The sequence below is a fragment of the Martes martes genome (genome assembly GCF_963455335.1).
Source record: "Martes martes genome assembly, chromosome: X".
In the NCBI taxonomy this organism is placed as follows: domain Eukaryota; kingdom Metazoa; phylum Chordata; class Mammalia; order Carnivora; family Mustelidae; genus Martes; species Martes martes.
Window position 1 is genome coordinate 28,522,205 of NC_137897.1, and position 22,196 is coordinate 28,544,400.

A 22,196-nucleotide genomic window follows, 5' to 3' on the forward strand; every position below is an offset into this window, starting at 1 on the left:
GCAGAGGGAGGCTCCCCCAAGAGGGAGGGAGTTGTGTGCACGGAGAGGGCAGAGAAATGGGCCCTCATACCACAGAGCACACATATGGAAGATTAACCCCCATAAAATTTCACTTTAAAAACCAGATGGGCTGAATTCCACAAGTTTTTAAAACCAGTGGTATTGGGGTCCTGGAGCTTCAAAAGTCAGCTGACTTAGCACTGGATGAACCTGAGGGCCATTGGAAGCTAGGTCACCTCCCTTTAAAAGACAGGAACCTATGTAGAGAGGCAACATAAAAAAGGCAGCTTGTACAATACTGGGGCAAAGAGGAGACAGATTTGTTCATACTGATTTCAGAGCATGTTGAGGGACTCCTTTGAAAACAAGGCAGCTGGCAGGCCACATTTTCCTCCCCCACCTCCCAGCATAAACACAGAACCACCTGCTAGAGGCAGGACTGCACAGACACTTGTAGCCTTGACCCAAGGCTACATGTGTCCCACCCAGCCACTGAGTGCAGAGCTGCTGCAGCACATAGGACCCACCTACTCCCCTGGGTCCAAATATGCACCTGGACCACCTTTGCATGCCAAGTCCAGCACAGTCCAGCCACACCAAAACAACATCATACATGGTGCCAAGCCTCACAGCCCCAGCTATTGCAGCACTGCAGGGGATCGAGCATAGGACTAATGTCCCAAAGCAAATTTTACTAACACTGCCAACCTGCTCCCAGTTCCCTAATGGGTACACCACCCCTAGAGCTGGCTTGTCTGGGTCCCGCTAACACCACAGAGGGCAATCATAGGCCCCCATCAAGTAAGAGAGTCACTGAAGATGACTGTACTGAAAAGAAAGGTGACTCAGACACAAGAGTGCAGCATAAACAACACACACAGGGTACTCTCCTGAAGTGCCAGGTTTTGGTGAACAGGGGACATTGTACTACAGGGTACTCCAGGACCTCTTCTTCATAAAGTCACTACTTTCAAGACCAGAAGACATAGCTGACTTTCTTAACACAGAGAAGAACATAAAATGAGGAGACAGAAAAATTTATCCCAAATGAAAGGAGAGTACAAGGACACAGCCAGACATCTAAGCAAAAAAATATTAATAACATGCCTGGTAGAGAATTTAAAGCAATGATCATAAGGATACTCACAGGGCTTGGGAAAAGAGAGGAAGACATGGGTGAGACCCTTAACACAGAAATAAGGAACAACATAGAGGTAAAGGGCTCAGTAAACAAAATGAGAAACAAAACACACTTGCTGGAATGAATAGGAGGATGGAAGAGGCAGAGGAACAAATTAGTATCCTAGAATGCAGAGTAATGGAAAGTAATCAGGCTGAACAAAAGAAAGAAAAAATAATGATTCAAACTGAAAATAGACCTAGGGATATCACTCATTCCATCAAAGGTATTAACATTTGTATTACAGGAGTCCCAGAAGAAGAAGAGAAAAGAGGACAGAAAGCTTATTGAGGAAATCATAGCTGAAAACTTCCCTAATCTGGGGATGGAAACATATATCCAGATCTAGGAGGCACAGAGTACTCCCATCAAAATCAAGAAAAGCCGATCCACACCAAGACATACTGTACTAAAACTTGCAAAAATATAGTGATTAAAAACTTAAAAGAAGCAAGACAAAAGAGGACAGTAACACACAAGGGAAAACCCATAAGGCTAGCAAAAATCTTAAAAAAAAAAAAAAAAAAAAAGATTTTTCAGCATAAACTCAGCAAGCCAGAAGAGAGTGGCATGATATACTCAAAGTCCTGAGTGGGAAAAATCTATAGCCAAGAATACTCTATTCAGCAAGGCTATCATTCAGAATAGAAGAGATAGTTTCCCAGACCAAAAAAAAAAAAAAAAAAGAAAGAAAGAAAAGAAAACCTGAAGAAGTTCATGATCACTAAAACAGCTCTGCAAGAAATTTTAAAGGGGACTCATTGAGCGAAAAGGAGAAACCAAAACTAACAGTATAAAGGTAGTAAACACAAAAGCAATAAAAATTGTATTTCTGTAAAAAAACAGTCATGAAACTCTCATAAAAGTATATAAAATATAATAAGATATGCCTAAAATGTGGGAAGGGGAGGAAAGGATGGGTTCAAACTTAAATGATTATCAACTTAAAATAGGCTGCTATATGCAAAAGAGGTTATACATAAACCTAATGGTAACCATATATTAAAACCACTAATAAACATGCAAAGAGTAAAGGGAAAGAAATCTAAATATATCACTAAAGAAAATCAGCAAAACATGAAAGACGAAAAGATCAGAGAAAATCTTCAGAAACAACCATAAAACAAGTAATAAAATGGCAACAAATAAATATTATCAATAATTACTCTGAATATAATAGACTAAATGAACCAAACAAAAGACAAAGGATGACAGAATGGATAAAAAATACCAGACCCATATGCTGCCTACAAGGGACTCATTTTAGACCTAAACACCCATGCAGATTGAAAGTGAGGGGATGGAGAAACATCTCTCATGACAATGGATTTGAAAAGAAAGCCAGAGTATCAGTAATTATTTTGGACAAGCTAGACCTTAAACCAAAGGCTGAAAAAGAGACAAAGACATTATATCACAACAAAGGGGACAATCCAACAAGAAAATATAACAATTATAAATATTTATGCAGCCAACATAGAAATACCCAAATACAATAAATGGTTAATAAAAAATATAAACAGGGTGCCTGGGTGGCTCAGTTGGTTAAGCGACTGCCTTCAGTTCAGGTCATGATCCTGGAGTCCCGGGATCAAGTCCCAGATTGGGCTCGCTGCTTGGCAGGGAGTCTGCTTCTACCACTGACCTCTCTCCTCTCATCCTCTCTCTCTCACTCTCTCTCTCTCTCTCTCTCAAATAATAGATAAATAAAATCTTAAAAAAAATAAGAAATAAAAACGAACTAATTGAAAATAATACAATAATAATAGGGGACCTTAACACCCAATTGCATCAATGGAGAGATTTTCTAAACAGAAATCAACAGGGAAAGAATGGCTTTGAATGACACATCAGACCAGAAGGATTTAACAGATAGATTCAGAGCATTCCATCCTAAAACAGTATAATACACATTCTGTTCAGGTGCATGCAGAACATTCTCTAGAATAGGTCACATATTAGCCCACAAAACCAACCACAACAAATTGAAGAATACAGAAGTAATACCATGCATCTTTTCTGAACACAATGGTATGAAGCTAGAAGTCAACCACGAGAAAAATATCAGGAAGGACTATAAACATATCAATGTTAAATAACATACTACTAAAGAATGCATGGGTCAAACTGGAAACCAAAAAAGAAATTATAAAAAACATGGACACAAATGAAAATGAAAACACAATGGCCCAAAACCTTTGGGGTGCAGCAAAAGCAGTTTGAAGAGGGGATTTTATGGAAATACAGGCCTAACTCAAGAAGCAAGAAAAATCTCAAATAAAGAACTTAACCTTACACCTAAAGGAGCCAGAAAAACAAAACCAAGCAAAACAAAACCTAAAGCCAGCAAAAGGAAGAAAATAATAAATATTAGAGAAGTAAATAAAATAGAAACTAAAAAAAAAAAAAAACAAAACAAAAAAAACAATAGAACAGACTGATTAAATCAGGAGCTGGTTCTTTGAAAAAAATCAATAAAATTGATAAACTGCTCACCACACTTAACAAAAAGAATAGAGAAAGAATGCAAATAAAATCACAACCGAGAAAGGAGAAATCACAAACAATACCACAGAAATACAAATAATTGTAAGCGAATATTATGAAAAACTATATGCCAAAAACTTGGACAACAAAAGCAATGGATAAGTTCCTAGAACCATATAAATTACCAGGATGAAATAGAAAATTTAAGGAGACTGATAATAAGCAAAAAAAATTTGAAATTTGAAATAGTAATCAAAAACAAAAGCCCAGGAGCAGAAGGTATTACAGGTGAATCCTACCAAGCACTTAAACAAGACATAATACCTATTATTCTATGCCAAAAAAAAAAAAAAGAAAAGGAAGGAAAATTCCCAAATACATTCTACACACACAAGACCTACAGGTCAATATCTCTGATGAACAAAGATATAGAAATTCTGAACAAAATACTAGCAAATGAAATCCAACAATACATTAAAAAAATCCTTCACAAGTATTGGGATTTACTCCTGGGCTACAAGGGTGCTTCAGTATTTGCAAATGAATCAATGTGATACATCATAACAATAAGAGTAAGGTAAGAACCATATGATCATGTCAATAGATGCAGGAAAAATCATTTGACAAACCACAATATCCTTTCATGATAAAAAGCCTCAACAAAGTAGGGTTAGAGTTAACATACTTCAAAATAATAAAGGCCATATATGAACAATGCAAAGCTCACATCATCCTAAAAGGGAAAAACTGAGAGCCTTATCCCTAAGGTTAGGCATAAGACAATGCTGTCCACTCACACCATCTTTAGTCAACATAGTACTAGAAATGTTAACCATAGTAATCAGACAACAAAAATAAATGAAAGGCATTCAAATTGGCAAAAAATAAGTCAAACTTGCACTATTTACAGATGACATGGTATATATATAGAGAGAGAGAGAAAAGCCAAAGGTTTCTACCAAAAAAACTGCTAGAACTGATAAACAATTTAGGTAACAAGTCAAAGTAGACATACATACATACATACAAAGTAAACATACATAAATCTGTTTGCCTTTCTATACACCAATAATGATGCATCAGAAAGAGAAATTAAGGAATGTATATCATTTATAACTGCAGCGATAACAATAAGATACTTAAGAACAAACCTAACCAAAGATGTGAAAGATCTGTACTCTGAAAATTATAAAACACTAATGAAAGAAAATGAACAGGAAAGAAATGGAAAGACATTCCATGCTCATGGAATGGAAGAAAAATTTTGTTAAAGTGTCTATACTAATCAAAGCAATCTATACATTTAATGCAACTCTTACCAAAATATCAACAATATTTTTCACAGAGCTAAAACAAGCAATCTTAAAATCTGTATAGAACCATAGAAGACCCCAAATAGCCAAAGCAACTTTGAAAAAGAAAAGCAAAGCTGGAGGCCTCACAATTTCAGACTTCAAGGCATATTACAAAACTGTAGTAATCAAAAGAGTATGCTACTGACACAGAAATAGACACTTAGATCAACAGAACAGAATAGAAAACCCAGAAATGAATCCACAGCTATATGGCCAATTAATCTCTACAAAGCAGGGAAGAATATCCAGTGGGGGAAAATGATAGTGGTGTTGGGAAACTGGACAGAAACATTCAAAACAATAAAACTGAATCATTTTCTTATACCATACACAAAAGTAAATTCAAAATGGATCAAAGACCTAAGTGGAAGACAAGAATCCATAAAACCCTAGAGGAGAACACAGGCGGTAACCTCTTTGACACTGTCCATAGCAAGTACTTACTAGATACTTCTTCAGAGGACAGGGAGACAAAAGCAAAAATAAACTATTGGGACTTCATCAAAATAAAAAGCTTCTGCACAGTGAAGGAGACAATTAACAAAACTAAATGGCACCCTACAGAATGGGAGAAGATATCTGCAAATGACATATCTGATAGAGAGTCAATATTCAAAATATATCAAGAACTTACCAAACTCAACACCAAAAAAGCAAATAATCTAATTAAAAATGGGCAGAAGACATGGAAACACATTTTTCCAAAGACATACAGATTGCAAACAGACACATGAAAAGATGCTCATCATTACTTACAACCAGGCACATGCAAATCGACACTACAATGAGGTATCACCTCACACCTGTCAGAATAGCTAAAATCAACAACACAAGAAACAACAGTTGTTGGCAAAGGAGGAGAGTTGGGTAAGGGGATTGATTAAGTAGGTGACAGCCATTAAGAATAAGAGTGCTGTGATGAACACTGGGTGTTATATGTTAAGTGTGGAGTTACTAAATCCTACACTGAAACTAAAAAGAAAAAAAAAATCCTCTGCAAAATGAAGTAAACAATCAACAAAACGAAAAGGCAATCTACAGAATGGGAGAAGATATTTGGAAATGACCTATCTGATAAAAAGTTATTATCCAAAATATATAGAAATTAAACACATTAATAGCCAAAAACAAACAAACAGACAAAAACCAAAAAACAAATAATCTAATTAAAAACTGGGAAGAAGACATGAACAGACATTTCTCCAAAGAAGACATCCAGATGGCTAACAGACACACAAAAATATGTTCATCATCCTTACCATCAGGGAAATACAAATCAAAACTACAAAGAGAAATCCCCTCACACCTCTCACAATGGCTAAAATCAACAATACAAGAAACAGCAGGTGTTCGCAAGAATGTTGAAAAAAGGAACACTAGTGCACTATCGGTGGGAATGCAAACTGGTGGAATACAATATGGAGCCTCTTCAACAAGTTAAAAATAGAACTACCCTACAATCCAGTAATCACAGTACTAGGCCTTAACCCAAAGAATACAAAAACACTAATTCAAAGGGATACATACACCCCAATGTTTATAGCAGCATTATTTATAGTAGACAAGATATGGAAGCAGCAGCCCAAGTATCTATCAATTGATGAATGGATAAAAAAGTGGGATATTATTCAGCCATTAAAAGGAATGAAAATCTTGCCATTACAAAAACATGGATGGAGCAAGACAGCATTATGCTAAGCAAAATGAATCAGTCAGAGAAAGAAATACCATATGATTTTACTCATAGTTGGAATTTAAGAAATAAAATAAATGATCAAAGGGAAAAGAGAAATCATGAAACAGATTGTGAACTATAAAGAACAAACTGATGGTTAACAGAGAGGGGTGTGTGGAATTTGGGTTAAATAGGGGATTAAGGAGCTCACTTGCCATGGTTAGCACTAGGTGAGGTATGGAATTGTTGAATCACTATACTGTACACCTTAAACTAATAAAACACTGTAAAATATAAAGTTACACTTAACTCCAAAAAAAGAAAAAGAAATTTGCCAAATGTATCAAAACTAAAATGGCAAGTTATTTAGTGAATAGAACAAAATTTACACATGACTCGTTTGTAAATACACTCATTTCATTATTCAGTTTAGAGTTTGATTTTTATCTATAGCATCAGTTGTGAAACTAAATCCTGCTTTACCAGTCCATCCTTCTCATAGTTCTATACTATTTTCCATAGGCCGATGCTAACATAAATAGCTAGAAGAACAAGAAGTAAGACATTTTTAGTTTTTGTAGAGCCAATATTTAGCTTGAATGAAGAAATAATAACAGGGTAGATTTAATATTCCTCAAAACTTTCCACTTATTAATGAAAAGATATTTTATATGTTCAACATTAACCATGGTCCAAATTTCTTCTAGTAAGTATATAGGAAATATCCTGGATGTTATAATTTGTGGATAAAAAGGGTAGCATAGTGTAATATCACTACAGAATAATTCCTTTTCTCAGTAATATCCCTAAGTCACTATTTTGAGGAACATTATCCTGCCTACATCCTATCTTGCCATGAATAATAAACTTTCATTATGTTAAGCCATATAATATTGGTATTTTTTGATAACCTCCTGACTTATTACAGCAGGGATACAGACAGTGTCAGGCAACCAGGACTTTATTTTACATCTCTAGAACCTCCTGATCACCACCTGGTCATCATGCATAAAGCCAGCAACTACTTTTTCCCAAGACCTGAATAATGTGATATTCCAGAAGAAAAGCACATGGTATCATGGTGAGGGGTGAAGAAGTCATACCTGAAAGAGAAGAGTTTAGGGAATTATGGAGTATCCTGAATGAATAATTTTATACCCATACTTTTATGCAGGAGAAATAGAATCATGGATAAACTTCCATCTGTAGCATAGCAGTGTTACTTCATGTTACTCATTTGGGCCACTGCTTACAGTCCCTGGATGCCTTGGCTGATCACGCACAACTACATAAGAATAATAGTTCACAGTTATTGAACTATGCAGGGTTCCAAGCAATTTTTAAATTATCTCATCTAATCTCTACAAATACAACTACAATATATATAAATTGTTTTTGTTTCATCCCAAAGTTAAAAATGAAGCAACAAAGTAATTTGCCCAATGTCATAAAACTATAAAAAGATAGTGTTGAAATTTAAATCTAGACCCTAGAAGCTATGCCCATAACTATTCAAATATTTTCAGTAACCATTCTTGCTAGGGAATAACAGTCCAATGTCTGTTTTACCAAGATACAAGTCTTGATTAAAAACACTTATATTATAGTGTTTATTGGAAGTTTGGAGGAGCAACCTGATTAAAAAATATATAGCAAAATGTGACCTCTGTTTCATTTATAGAGATTACAATCCAATTTTTAGAAAATGTTCCTTCTTCCTCTTTAAAAAAATTTTTTGACATACAAAAACCTGTACATATCATATATACAATCTGACAAGTTTGGAGATTTCTCTCTCCTCTTTGGAAAAGCTTCTGTATATATTAAAACAAAGAGGGCACTACACTTATAAAGTCATCAAAATATTTATTTATGTGAATAAAGTATATGTTAATGCTAATAAGATTTAATATAAACATTTATAAAAAACCTATGTAGGACATCCCATCCAATAGTAGCAGACTACATATTCTTCTCAAGCATGCACAGAAGAGTGTCCAGTACAAATCAGATGATAGGCCACATAACAAGTCTTAGCAACTATCTTTTCTGACCACTGTGGTATGAAACTAGAAATCAACAAGAGGAAAGATGAAAAAAGTCACAAATATGTGGAAATTAAATAACATATTCCTGAAAAATCAATGGGTCAAAGAAACAAACAAAAGAGGAAAAAACCATCTTGAAACAAATGAAAATGGAAACAGCATCGTGGCTGCATAAGTTACCATTTCAAATTAATTTCAAGAACATGTTAAAATGATTTTACATTATGACAAAGTGGGATTTATCCTCAATATATGCAAATAAATAACATGCTACATTAATAGAATGAAAGCTAAAAATCACATGATCATCAGAAAAAGCATCTGACAAAATACAACCACCATTCAAGATTAAAAAAAAAAAAAGAATCCTCAACAGACTGAATATAGAAGGAGCATACCTCAATAAAGGCCATATCTGACAAACCCACAGCTAACATTGAATTTTTTTAATTAACATATAATGTATTATTTGTTTCAGGTGTACAAGTCTGTGAATCATCAGTCTTACACAATTCACAGTGTTCACCATAGCTCATACCCTCCCCAGTGTCCATCACCCAGCCACCTCATCCTTCCCACCCCCCTCCCCTCCAGTAGCCCTCAGTCTGTTTCCTGAGATTAAAAGTCTCTTACGGTTTGTCTCCCTGACCAGTCCCATCTTATTTCATTTTTCCCTCCCTTCCCCCTATGAACCCCCACCTCCCCTTTCAAATTCCTCATATCAGGGAGATCATATGACAATTGTCTTTCTCTGATTGACTTATTTTGCTCAGCAAAATACCCTCTAGTTCCATCCATGTCATTGCAAGTTACAAGATTTGGGGGATTTTGAGGACTGCATAGTATTCCATTGTATATATATATACCACATCTTTTTATCCATTCATCTGTTATGGACATCTAGGTTCTTCCCATAGTTTGGCTATTGTGGACATTGCTGCTATAAACATTGGGGTGCACATGGCCCTTTGGATCACTACATTTTTATCTTTAGGGTAAATACCCAGTAGAACAATTGCTGGGTCAAAGGGTAGCTCTATTTTCAACTTTTTAAGAAACCTCCATACTGTTTTCCAGAGACCCACAGCTAACATCATACCCAACAGTGAAAAGCTTTTCCTCAAAGGTCAGAAATAAGGCAACAATGCCCACTCCCATCCTCTTATTCAACATAGTACTAGAAGTCCTAACTAGAGCAATTAAGCAAGGCAAAGAAATAAAGGCATCAAAATTGGAAAGGAAAAAGTAAAACTGTCATTATTTGCAGATGAAATGATTTTATATATAGGAAATCCCAAAAGCTCAACCAGAAACAACTAATCAACAAATTCAGAAAAGTTGCTGAGTATAAAATAAACATATGGAAATCAGTTGCATTTCTATACACTAATAATGAGACAGCTGAAACAGAAATAAAGAAAACTACCCCATTCCCAATAGCATCAAAAATAATTTTGTGATGAGCACCAGGTGTTGTATGGAAGTGTTGAATCACTATATTGTACACCTGAAACTAGTATTACACTGTATGTTAGCTAAATGGAATTTAAGGTTTTTTTTTTTTTTTTTTTTTTATTTATTTGACAGACAGAGATTACAAGTAGGCAAGAGAGGCAGGCAGGGAGAGAGAGGAGGAAGCAGGCTCTCCGCGGAGCGGAAAGCCTGATGTGGGGCTCGATCCCAGGACCCTGGGATCATGACCTGAGCCGAAAGCAGAGGCTTTAACCCACTGAGCCACCCAGGCGCCCCAGCTAAATGGAATTTAAATACAAACTTTAAAAAAACCAATAAAATACATAGGGATACATTTAACCAGGAAGTGAAAGATCTACAATGAAAAATACCAGACTTTATTGAAAGAAATCAATCATAATAGACAAAAATTAATGGAGACAAAATCATAGTGGACAAAAATTAATGGAGACATCATATTCATGGATCAGAAAACTTAATATTATTAAAATGTCCATCCTGGGGGTGCCTGGGTGGCTCAGTTGGTTAAGCGTTTGCCTTCATCTCAGGTTAGAATCCCAGCAGCTTGGGATTGAGCCCCAGATCAGGTTCCTTGCTCAGTGGGGAGCCTGCTTCTCCCTCTCCCTCTGCCTGCCACTCTGTCTGCTCTCTCTCTCTCTCTCTTTGTCAAATAAATAAATAAATTTTTAAAAATGTCCAGACTAACCCTAGTCATCTACAGATTCAACACAATCCCTACCAAAATTCCAGTGGCATTCTTCACAGAAATAGAAAAAAAAGTCCTAAAATGTGTATGCAACCACAAAAAAATCCAAGATAGTTAAAGCAATCCTAATAAAGAAGAATAAGATAAGAGGCATCACACTTCCCAATTTCAAATTATACTATGAAGCCATAGTAATTAAAACAGTATGGTACTAAAATAAAAATAGACATATTAATCAATTTACAGAATAGAGTCCAGAATTAAGTCTTTGCATATATGGCCAACCAATACTCAATAAAACACTCAATGGAGAAAGGATAGTCTCTTCAACAAATGGTGTTGGGAAAACCAGATAAGCACATGCATGAAAATGACATTGAAATGATATCTTTCTCCACTCCTGAAAATTAACTCAAAATGGATCAAAGACTTACACATAACACCTGATATCAGAAAACTGCCAGAAGAAGACATAGGGAGGAAGTTCCTCGACATTAATTTTGGCAATGATTTTTTGGATATGCCAACCAAAAGCACCACCAACAACAACAACAACAAAAAAAAAAAAATCAAGAAGTAGGACTAGGTCAAGCTTAAAAGTGTCTTCATAAAAAAAGAAATAATTTAAATGAAAAGGCAACACATTTTGTAATTAAAATTTTTTCAAACTATATGTCAGATAAAGGGTTAATATCCAAATAGATAAAGAACCCATACAATTCAATAATAAAAAAAATCTAGGGTCGCCTGGGTGGCTCAGTGGGTTAAGCCTCTGCCTTCAGGTCATGATCTCAGGGTCCTGGGGTCGAGCCTTGCATCCTGCTCTCTGCTCGGCGGGGAGCCTGCTTCCTCCTCTCTCTCTACCTGCCTCTCTGCCTACTTGTGATCTCTCTTTCTGTGTCAAATAAATAAATAAAATCTTTAAAAGAAAAAAAGTCTAATTTAAAAATGGGTATAGGAACTAATAAAGATTTCTTTTTCCAAAAAAGACATCTAAATGGCCAACAGGTATATGAAAAGATGCTCAACATCACTCAGCATCAGGGAAATGCAAACCAAAATCACAATGACATGTCGCCTCATAACTATCAGAATGGCTATCATCAGGAAGACAAGAGATAACAAATGTTTTGAGGCTGTAGAACAAAAAGAACCCTTGTACACTGTTGATGGAAATGTTAATTGGTGTAGCCACTATGAAAAACAATATGAAGTTTCTTCAAAAAATTAAAAATAGGGGCACCTGAGTGGCTCAGTGGGTTAAGCCTCTGCCTTCGGCTCAGGTCGTGATCTCAGGGTCCTAGGATCCAGCCCCGCATTGAGCTCTCTGCTCAGCGGGGAGCCCGCTTCCCCCATCTCTCTCTGCCTGCCTCTCTGCCTATTTGTGATCTCTCTGTCAAATAAATAAATAAATCTTCAAAAAAATTAAAAATAGAGGGCACATGGGTGGCTCAGTGGTTAAAGCCTCTGCCATTGGCTCAGGTCATGATCCCAGGGTCCTGGGATCAAGCCCCACATCAGGCTCTCTGCGAAGCAGGGAGCCTGCTTCCTCCTCTCTCTCTGCCTGTCTCTCTGCCTACTTGTGATCTCTGTCTGTCAAATAAATAAATAAAATCTTAAAATTAAAAATTAAAAATATAACTACCAGCAATCCCATTTCTGGGTATGTATCCAAAGGAAGTAAAAACAGGATATCGAAGAGGTATCTGTACTCCCATGTTTATTGCAGCATGATTCACAATAGCCAAGATATTGAAACAAAATATATGTCCATTAGTGGATGAATAAAGAAGACATGGATATATATGTATAATGGAATATTATTCAGCTGTAAGAAAGAAATAAATCCTGCCATTTACAAAAACATAGATGTACCTTGAAGGCATTATGCTAAGTGAAATAAGCCAGAGAGGGAAAAAATAATATTGTATGATATCACTTCTATATGGAATCTTAAAAAGCTGAACTTACTAGAGTTGAATGTTGGTTACAAGGGCATGGTGTTGGGGGAAATGGAGAGATGTTGGTCAAAAAGTATACAATTCCTTTTAGAAGATTAATACCTTCTGAGAATCTAATGCAGAGCACTGTGATTATAGTTAACAATACTGCATTATACACTTGAAAGTTGTTAAGAGAATATATATAAATGTTCTCACTACAATAAAGAAATGATAATTATACGGAGTGATAGAGGAGTTACTTTTCCCTACTGTGGTAATCTTTCTACTATATATGCGTATCAATAGAATAAGTGGAGGTCTGTTCTGAAGGAGTCTAAGACAAAAACATCTCAAATCTCCTGAGTGTATTGTCTTCCTAAAAGAAATAACCTCACCCTGAAAGAAACCTGCCAACAGAAGGATCCAGTTCACCTCTTATACTGTTGGTAGGAAGGTAAACTGGGGCAGTGGCAGCCTGGTGGTGGGTATTATGGAGGGCACATATTGCATGGAGCACTGGGTATGGTGTATAAACAATGAATTCTGGAACACTGAAAAGAAATAAAAGAAAAAAAAACCTCTTCAAGGGAAAGGAATAGGAAAACTTCTAATAGTTTTTAATAGAGTAAATAAAAAATTGATAAAAATATAATTATACATAAATACTAAATAAATATTTTGCTTATCAACATAAAAATAAAATATAATGGAAACAAATGTTAATGTATCACAAATAAGTGTACTTATTTCAGGTTTGCAAGGATGGACATTGCAATTTTTTTATAATTTATTTTTATAATTAAATATATTAATCCCTTACCAAAGATTCTGAAAAGGCATTTTACAAAATTCCCACCATTATCTTACTATTTGGCAGAAACAGAGGTCTTACATCTTGTAATTAAATAAGAAAAACAAATTAAAATTTTAAGAATTAGAAAGACAAAGGTGAAATAATCTTTACATATATTATTATATATGTAGAACACAAAACAACACAATGAAAACTGCTATAAACAACAAAAATCAGTAAAATTTAAGGTATATACAAAACAGCCATTTATAAATTATAATAGCAATAAAATATAAAATATAACTTGAGACAGAGTAATAATAAAATTCTTTGTAATTAACATGGAATGTGTTAAACTTATATGAAAAAATCTTTAAAACACTCTTGAAGGACATAAAATTTAGACTGTAACAAATTGAAATACCAATCATGTTCTTGGACAGAAATACTAAGCATAGTACAGTCATCCATTCCCCCTAAGTTATAAATCCTACTCAATTACAATAAAAATATTTCTATGAAAGTAAACATGTTTCTGTGAAAACACATATAGAAAAATGAAGAATTTGGAATAATAAGAAAATTCTGAAAGAATATTACAATGTGGAGGAGGGGGCTAAACTTATCAAATCTCAAAACCAATTGTAATGCCTCATAATTACATCATAATTACATCAATAAGATTTTGGTATATGTAATAGGGTCCATTTATAGTTGAATGTAGATAGTTTTCAGGCCCCACCCTTCCCCTTTCAACTTTTGTTGCACATTTGTGCTGATTTTTTTTTTAATTCCATCTATTCCCTTCCCAAACACCTGCAGGAAGTTCAAAAAATGCAAACCTCAGGAATCTTCACCCTGGTACCACCCTCTAATCACAAAAACAGAACAAAACAAAAAACAGCAACAAAAATAAAACAGGCTCACTCACCCCTCCCTTTCAGAATACCTCCATGTGCAAGTAATAAACTTTTTCAAATTCTTTTGGGGTCTAGGTAACATCATCAGTCTTACTATCCAAACCAATTTTGAACAGATGGGGGTCCCATTCTACTTCCTTAAGGCAAGCAAGCACAGTAAGTATATGTAGATAAACAATTTTTTAAAAATGTAACAGCTTTATAGAGATACAATTCACATACTGCATAATTCACCTATCAAAAGAGTACAATTTTATATTTTTAGTATATTCACCAAGTTGTATAACCATCACCACATCAATTTAATAATACTTCAAAAAGAAATCTCATACCACCTATTAGCAATGACTCTTCATTCTCCTCTAACCCCCCTAACCTTAGAAATCCAGTAATCCGCTTTCTGTCCCTATAGATTTATCTATTCTGGACATTTCATATAAATAGAATCATATAATAGGTAGTCTTTTGTGACTATCTTGTTTCACTTAGCATAATACTTTCAAGGTTCATCCTTGTTGTAGTATGTATCAGTACTTCATTCTTTTTATCTCCAAATAAGATTCTATTTTATGGATATACTAACATTTGTTTATCCATTCATCAGTTGATATACATTTGGGTTGTTTATGCCTTTTGGCTATTTTAAGTATTACTGATATGAACATGTGGGTACTAGGTCTTTTTGTGAATGTATGTTTCCAACTCTCTATAAATGGAATTGCTGGGTTATATAGTAACTCCACGTTTAACCTTTTAAGGTTTTGCCAGCTTGTTCCAGTGTTTGTACCATTTTACTTTCCTAACAGCAGTGTATGAGTTCCAACTCCTCCATATCCTTGCCAATACTTGTTGTCTTTTAGATTATATCTGTCCTAGGGGCACCTGGGTGGCTCAGTGGGTTAAGCCTCTGCCTTCGGCTCAGGTCATGATCTCAGGGTCCTGGGATCAAGCCCCAGGTCGGGCTCTCTGCTTGGCAGGGAGCCTGCTTCCCCCTCTCTCTGCCTCTCTCTCTGCCTACTTGTGATCTCTCTGTCAAATAAATAAATAAAATCTTTAAAAAATAATAAAAAAAAGATTATATCTGTCCTAGTTAGAAATGAAATGGTATCTCACTGTATATTTGATTTCCATTTCTCTGATGGCTAATGATATTCAGCACCTTTTCATGAGCTAATTGGATATTAGTATATCTTCTCTGTAGAAATGTCTATTGAAGCCTTTAGCTTGCTTTTTAAAGTGGGTTGTCTTTTTTATTATCGGGTTGTAACAGTTCTTCATATAGTCTAGATGTAAGTCCATTATCAGATATATGATTTGCAGATATTTTCCCCATTCTGTGAGTTGTCTTTTCACTTTATTGATGGTATCTTTTGAACCAGAGAAGTCTAAGTTTCATGAAATCCAATTTATCTATTTCTTTCTTTTATCCATTTCTTTATGGTTTTGGTGTCACACCTGAGAAGGCTTTACCTAAGAAGATTTATTTCTCTGATTTCTTCTAATATTTCTATACCTTTAACTCTTGCATATAGACTTGTAACCGATTTTGAGTTATTTTTTGTGTGTGTTATGAGGGAGCAGTCCAAATTCATTCCTTGACATGTGTATATCCAATTACTGCAGTAATATTTGTTGAAAAGACTACTTTGTTTCATTGAATTGCCTTGGCACTCTTGTTGAAAATCAACTGGCTATACATATGAGTGTCTGTTCTGCAATCTTACTCAATTCCTTTGATCTATAGGTCCATCTTCATGATAGTATCACACTATAGGTCACACTATCTTGATTATGGTAGCTTTGTATTTCAGTTTGAAATACGGAAGTGTGAGTCTTCCAACTTTAATCTTCTTTGGCTACTCTTAGTCACTTGAATCTTATAAATTTTAGGATAAGTGTCAATTTCTGCAGAGAAGCCTTTTGGTATTTCAATAAGGATCACATTCAGTTGATGGATCAATTTTTTACAAGATTTTATTTATTTATTTATTTGACAGAGAGAGAGAGAGAGAGAGAGTGATGGGCAGAGGAAGAGAGAGAAGCAGTCTCCCTGAGGAGCAGGGAGCCAGGTGCAGGGCTCCATCCCAGGACCCTGGGATCATGACCTGAGCCAAAGGCAGATGCTTAACTAACTGAGCCACTGAGGTGCTACTCAATGGATCAATTTGAAGGAGTACTGCTGTTTTAACAATATTAAGTCATCTGATTAATTAACATAGGATGTCTTCCTATTTGGGTTTTTTTATATCTTTCAAAATTTTTGTAGTTTTTAGAGGACAAATTTTGCACTTTCTTTATTAAACTTATTCCTAAGTATTTTATTATTTCTAATGCCATTTTAAATGGAATTATTTTCTTAATTTCACTATTCATTGTTAGTATTTAGAAATACAACTAGTGGGGACGCCTGGGTGGCTCAGTTGGTTAAGCAGCTGCCTTCGGCTGAGGTCATGATCCCAGCGTCCTGGGATCGAGTCCCACATCGGGCTCCTTGCTCAGTGGGGAGCCTGCTTCTCCCTCTGCTTCTGTCTGCCAGTGCTCTCTCTCTCTCTCTCTCTGACAAATAAATAAATAAAATCTTTAAAAAAAAAAAAAAAGAAATACAACTAGTGCTTATATACTGCTCTCATATCTTTCAGCCTTACTGAACTAGTGTATTAGTTCCCAAAGTTTTTGAGTGGATTCTTTAGAATTTTGTATGTACAAGATCAAGTGATCTGCAACTAGAAATAATTTCACTTATTCTTTTCTAATATGGATGCCTATTTTTTTCCTTACCTAATTTCCCTGCAATGTTAATGCAAGCAGCAAGGATAGAGTGCATGTTTTATTGTTGATTATAGGTGGAAAATATTCAGTATTTCACCACTGTATGTTCTAACTAATCACCACGAACTTCATGGCTTTAAACAACAGAAATTTATTGCCTTACCGTTCTGGAGGTCACAAGTTTTAAATGTTTCTCACTGGGCTGAAATCAGAATGCTGCAGAGCTGCATTCCCTTCAGGAAGCTCTAGGTGAAAATCAATGTTCTTTTCTTTTTCAGATTCTGGAGTCTCCTATTTTTGCTTGGCCCATGCCCTCTTCCATTTTCAAAGCCAGTAATGGCCAGTCAAGCAATTCTCATATCATGTGTCACTGACACAGACTCTGCCTCCCTGCTCCACATTTAAAGATTCTGTGATTATATTGGGTCCATAGAGATAAGCCAGGATATCTATTTTAAGGTTACGTTTTTTAGCAACTTTAACTCCAACTGCAAATTTAATTATTTGTTGCCATGTAATGTAATTAGGATGTAGGCATCTTTAAGAGGCCATCATTCTGTCTACCATAGTCTGTTTTCTGGCCTTTATAGATCCATGTCTGTCCTACATGCAAAATATATTTCCCTTATCCCAACATGATCCCAAATATCAATATATTGCAGCATCAGTGCAAAGTCTAAAATGTCATCTAAATCTTGTCACCTCAAAATTCTCAAATCTGATAATCTAACCCATTTAAATCGAGTATGGGTAAGTCTGTGGGTATAATCTATCTTGAGGCACAATTCTCCAAATGTAATCCTGTGAACTTAAAAATCAAGTTATCTGCTCACAAAATACTCTTGTGGGAAGGTATAGAATAATAACTATAGACATACACATTAAAAAAGGGAGAAAATGGAAAGTATCAAAGGAGTTAACCATCTCAGCAAATTGAAAATCTAGCAGGGTAAATTCCATTGGTTTCAAGGCCTGGGAAAAATGCTCTGTGATTTTTGAGTCTGCAATCTGTCCTTAAGGCTCCTCTCTCTGAGTCATTCTTCCTTTTTCATAAAGGGTAACTCATGTTTGAGCTAGGTAATTTTTATCAGTCTGTTTACCATCTGTAGTATTTTGTGAGTACAATGACCATCTTTTATTTTGGCTCTGTCACACTTTTATCCTAGCTGGCAGTGTTTCTGCTAGTATAAAATTCTCAAGAACCTTACGGGTTAACCAGATATGTCACAAGAATTCATTCCTTTTGACAAGAGACTCCTTCATAGGTTTTTCTTCAATATTTTCATCTCTATTTTTGTCTTCTACTAAGATGGCTGAGGGACTGTATGTGTCACAAACTTAGTATCTTAAAACACAACTCAATACTCTGTCATTTTGGTCTTTCAAAGGTATTAGCAAAAACTAATACACTGTTTTTTCACTAAAGCACTTTTTTTAACATTGACTCTTAATTTTAACATCTTTTGCAACCAGGACAAGCTAAGAATTTCCCAAATCGTAAAGTCTTGGTTCCTTTTTGTTTAATAGTTCTTCCCTCAAGTCATCTTTTCCTCTTATATTTTGCTATAAGCAACAAGGAGATACTAGACTTTGCCTTTTAAACTTTATTAGGAAATCTCAGCTAAGTAGCCAACTTCAGCACTTAAACTGCTTTCCTCATAACTAAAGGGCACAATTCTTGGTAAATTTTCCATCACTATATAATAAAGATTCCCTTTCCTCCATTTTCCAATAACATGTTCTTCATTCTCTTCTATGCCTCCAACAGCAGAACTTTTAACATTCATGTTTCTGTTATCAATTTGTTTTTGAGTAAATCGTCTCTAATATGTTTTCTCTACTAAACTTCTCATTTCCTTCTAAGTTCTCAATAGGAAAAGCATTAACATCTACATTTCTGCTAACAATCTGTTCAAGGCAATGTAGACATTTTCTATCATGCTTCTCAAAATTTTCCATCCTCTGCCCACCACACAACTGCAAAGCTATATAAACAATGTTAGGTAACTGTTATACTAGCACCCCACTTCCAGATACCAAAATCTGTATTAGTTTCCATTAACCCAGTAATTAGACTCGCCAAATTAATTAAAAATTTACATGAAGCAGTGTCTGTACATAGCACTGTCTAACCAAAAAAGTAGAGTTACCCTAAGGGTAGTCTTTAAATCTTGGGCCAACACAGCCAAATATATATCACAGAAGGAGATGTAATCCCTCAAACAATGCTCCTGTTCCATGCTGCAGTCCAGAGGAACTTCATAACCTAATTCTAAAAAACACATTTGCCAATCCCATGGTATCCAGGTCCATCAATGTACCTCCTTGCATTATGTCATACTAATAACCTAACTATATAAAACTTACCATTGAAGGCAATATGACTCCATTATCATAACATCCCTGTAAAATTCGTGCATAAAAAATTGTTACTTGTTTCTATCCAAAATCCACAATTTCCTATGATTTATGGCTTTCACTCTTACCATTTTGTGCAACATCAAAACCTGTACTATCTCTCCAAACCCGTCAGAAACTGGAGGAGCTGCAGGACATTTACTGATTTCTGTAAGACATATTTTAATATACAAATTACCAACACAAACTTTGTCCCAATACACACCAGACACAAGAAGAAATTTCTGACTCAGAAAATATTTACACCGGGGCGCCTGGGTGGCTCAGTGGGTTAAAGCCTCTGCCTTCGGCTCAGGTCATGATCCCAGGGTTCTGGGATCAAGCCCCACATCGGGCTCTCTGCTCGGCAGGGAGCCCGCTTCCCCCTCTCTCTCTGCCTGCCTCTCTGCCTACTTGTGATCTCTGTCTGTCAAATAAATAAATAAAATTTTGAAAAAAAAAAAAAGAAAATATTTACACCATCCAGATTTTCAAACCCTGAAAACCAATTTATCAGATTGCCCAAGTTTATAAAAGTAGTCAGCTATATTACAGTTTTCAAAAATTTCTTACAACTATTCCTATCCATAGCATTTAACCACCCTCCATCATACCTCAGCATTCAGTACCAGCATTCAGTACCCAATACAATATATGATGAAGGACAAGAAGTCATAATATAAGAAAAATATGATATGATATTACACTGAATTCACAACCACATCAACCTATTTAACAATGGAAAATATACAGATCAACAGTCTGGTCAAGATATTCAACCAGTGGACTCTCTGTGCCACTTTGACTAGACTGGAGGAATTTGAGAGAGTGAAGTTCTCAGCTCTACTTTAGGCTTAAGCCATAAAACCCCCTTCCTGTATCAAGTTTCTGACAACTATGATTCCAACAGACTCTGCCCTACCTACATTTTTGGTCAATCTTTATTCAAATATAAACTCCTGCCCCAGTGATCTTGACCCCTTAGAATCATTGTTCATTTATGGCTCCTCATTATCTCTGAATGGACATAACACAACCTTAGAGAAGAATGCACAGCACAGAAAGAAATAGAAGCTACATTTCAATTTTTCCCCTAGGAAAGATCTCTGTGAGTGTGTTCCTGAATGTAGAGATAAACGCTGAGCAATGTGAATTTTTTTTAATCTGATATATTATTATTTCTGTATATCATATTCCAACTGGTATGAAAATAGAAATAACAATATGAAATCTAGATGTAGTCTTCAGGACCAGATCCAAATATAGATCAAAGTACAAGTTTGTTATTCAATAACAAATATTTGTTTCATTAAAATCCTCAAATGTAAAAAAAAAAAAAAATCCTCAAATGTATGGACTGAAATTTCGGCTTTAGTGAGTTTACCAAAAGTTTTATAAAATACTCAAATTGTAAATTTAAAATTTAAACTATCTTTGGCAGTGCTACTAATGCCCCTGCAGAGAAGCTGAGGCCACCATCCAATTTGAAATATTTAAAGTAGATACAGAAATCTTTCAGCAATGCAGACAATTAAGTGCATTTTTGTGGGTGAATAGTGCTGTTGGTAAAATATGTCTCCTGATATCCTACACAACAAACAAATTTCCATCTGAGTATGTATGGACTGCTTTTGACAACTATGCAGTTACAGTTATGGTTGGTGGAGAGCCATATACTCTTGGACGTTTTGATACTGCAGAGCAAGAGGATTATGACAGATTACGACCACCGAGTTATCCACAAACAGATGTATTTCTAGTCTGTTTTTCAGTGGTTTCTCCATCCTCATTTGAAAATGTGAAGGAAAAGCGGGTGCCTGAGATAACTCACCACTGTCCAAAGACTCCTTTCTTGCTTGTTGGGACTCAAACTGGTCTCCGAAATGACCCCTCTTCAACTGAGAAACTTGCCAAGAACAAACAGAAGCCTATTATTCCAGAGACTGCTGAAAAGTTGGCCCAGGATCTGAAGGCAGTCAAGTATGTGGAGTGTTCTGCACTCACACAGAAAGGCCTAACGAATGTATTTGACGAAGCAATGTGGGCTGCCCTGGAGCCTGCCGGACCGGAGAAGAGCCGCAGGTGTGTGCTGCTGTGGACGTCTCTCTAGAGCCCTTTCCACACAGCTGGTGTCAGCATCATACTAAAAGCAATGTTAAATCAAACTAAAGATTAAATTTAAAATTCGTTTCTGTAATAATGACAAATGCCCTGCATTTACCCACATACACTCGTGTGAGACAAGGCCCATAGGTATGGTCCCCTCCCCCCCCTCAGTACTAGTGAATTTGAGTAATTGTGTATTGTCAGAAAAGTGATTAGTAGTAGATTTTGTGGGGGTTTTTTTTTGTTGTTTCAAAAACAAATTTTTTTGTTTTGCTTAAAAGCAAGGCTAACTTGTGATGACTCTGTAACAAACTAATTTGGGTTGTTGAAGCTGCCCCTGGGCT

General features: G+C 35.6%; 1 pseudogene across 1 annotated transcript; it reads left to right on the top strand.

Annotated features, from left to right (window-relative positions):
• The first annotated feature begins 21,267 nt into the window (after window positions 1–21,267).
• On the top strand, window positions 21,268–21,922 carry LOC308337318 (cell division control protein 42 homolog; annotated as a pseudogene). The gene has a single exon. The product of its transcript is annotated as a cell division control protein 42 homolog (transcript).
• The last annotated feature ends 274 nt before the right edge of the window (window positions 21,923–22,196 follow it).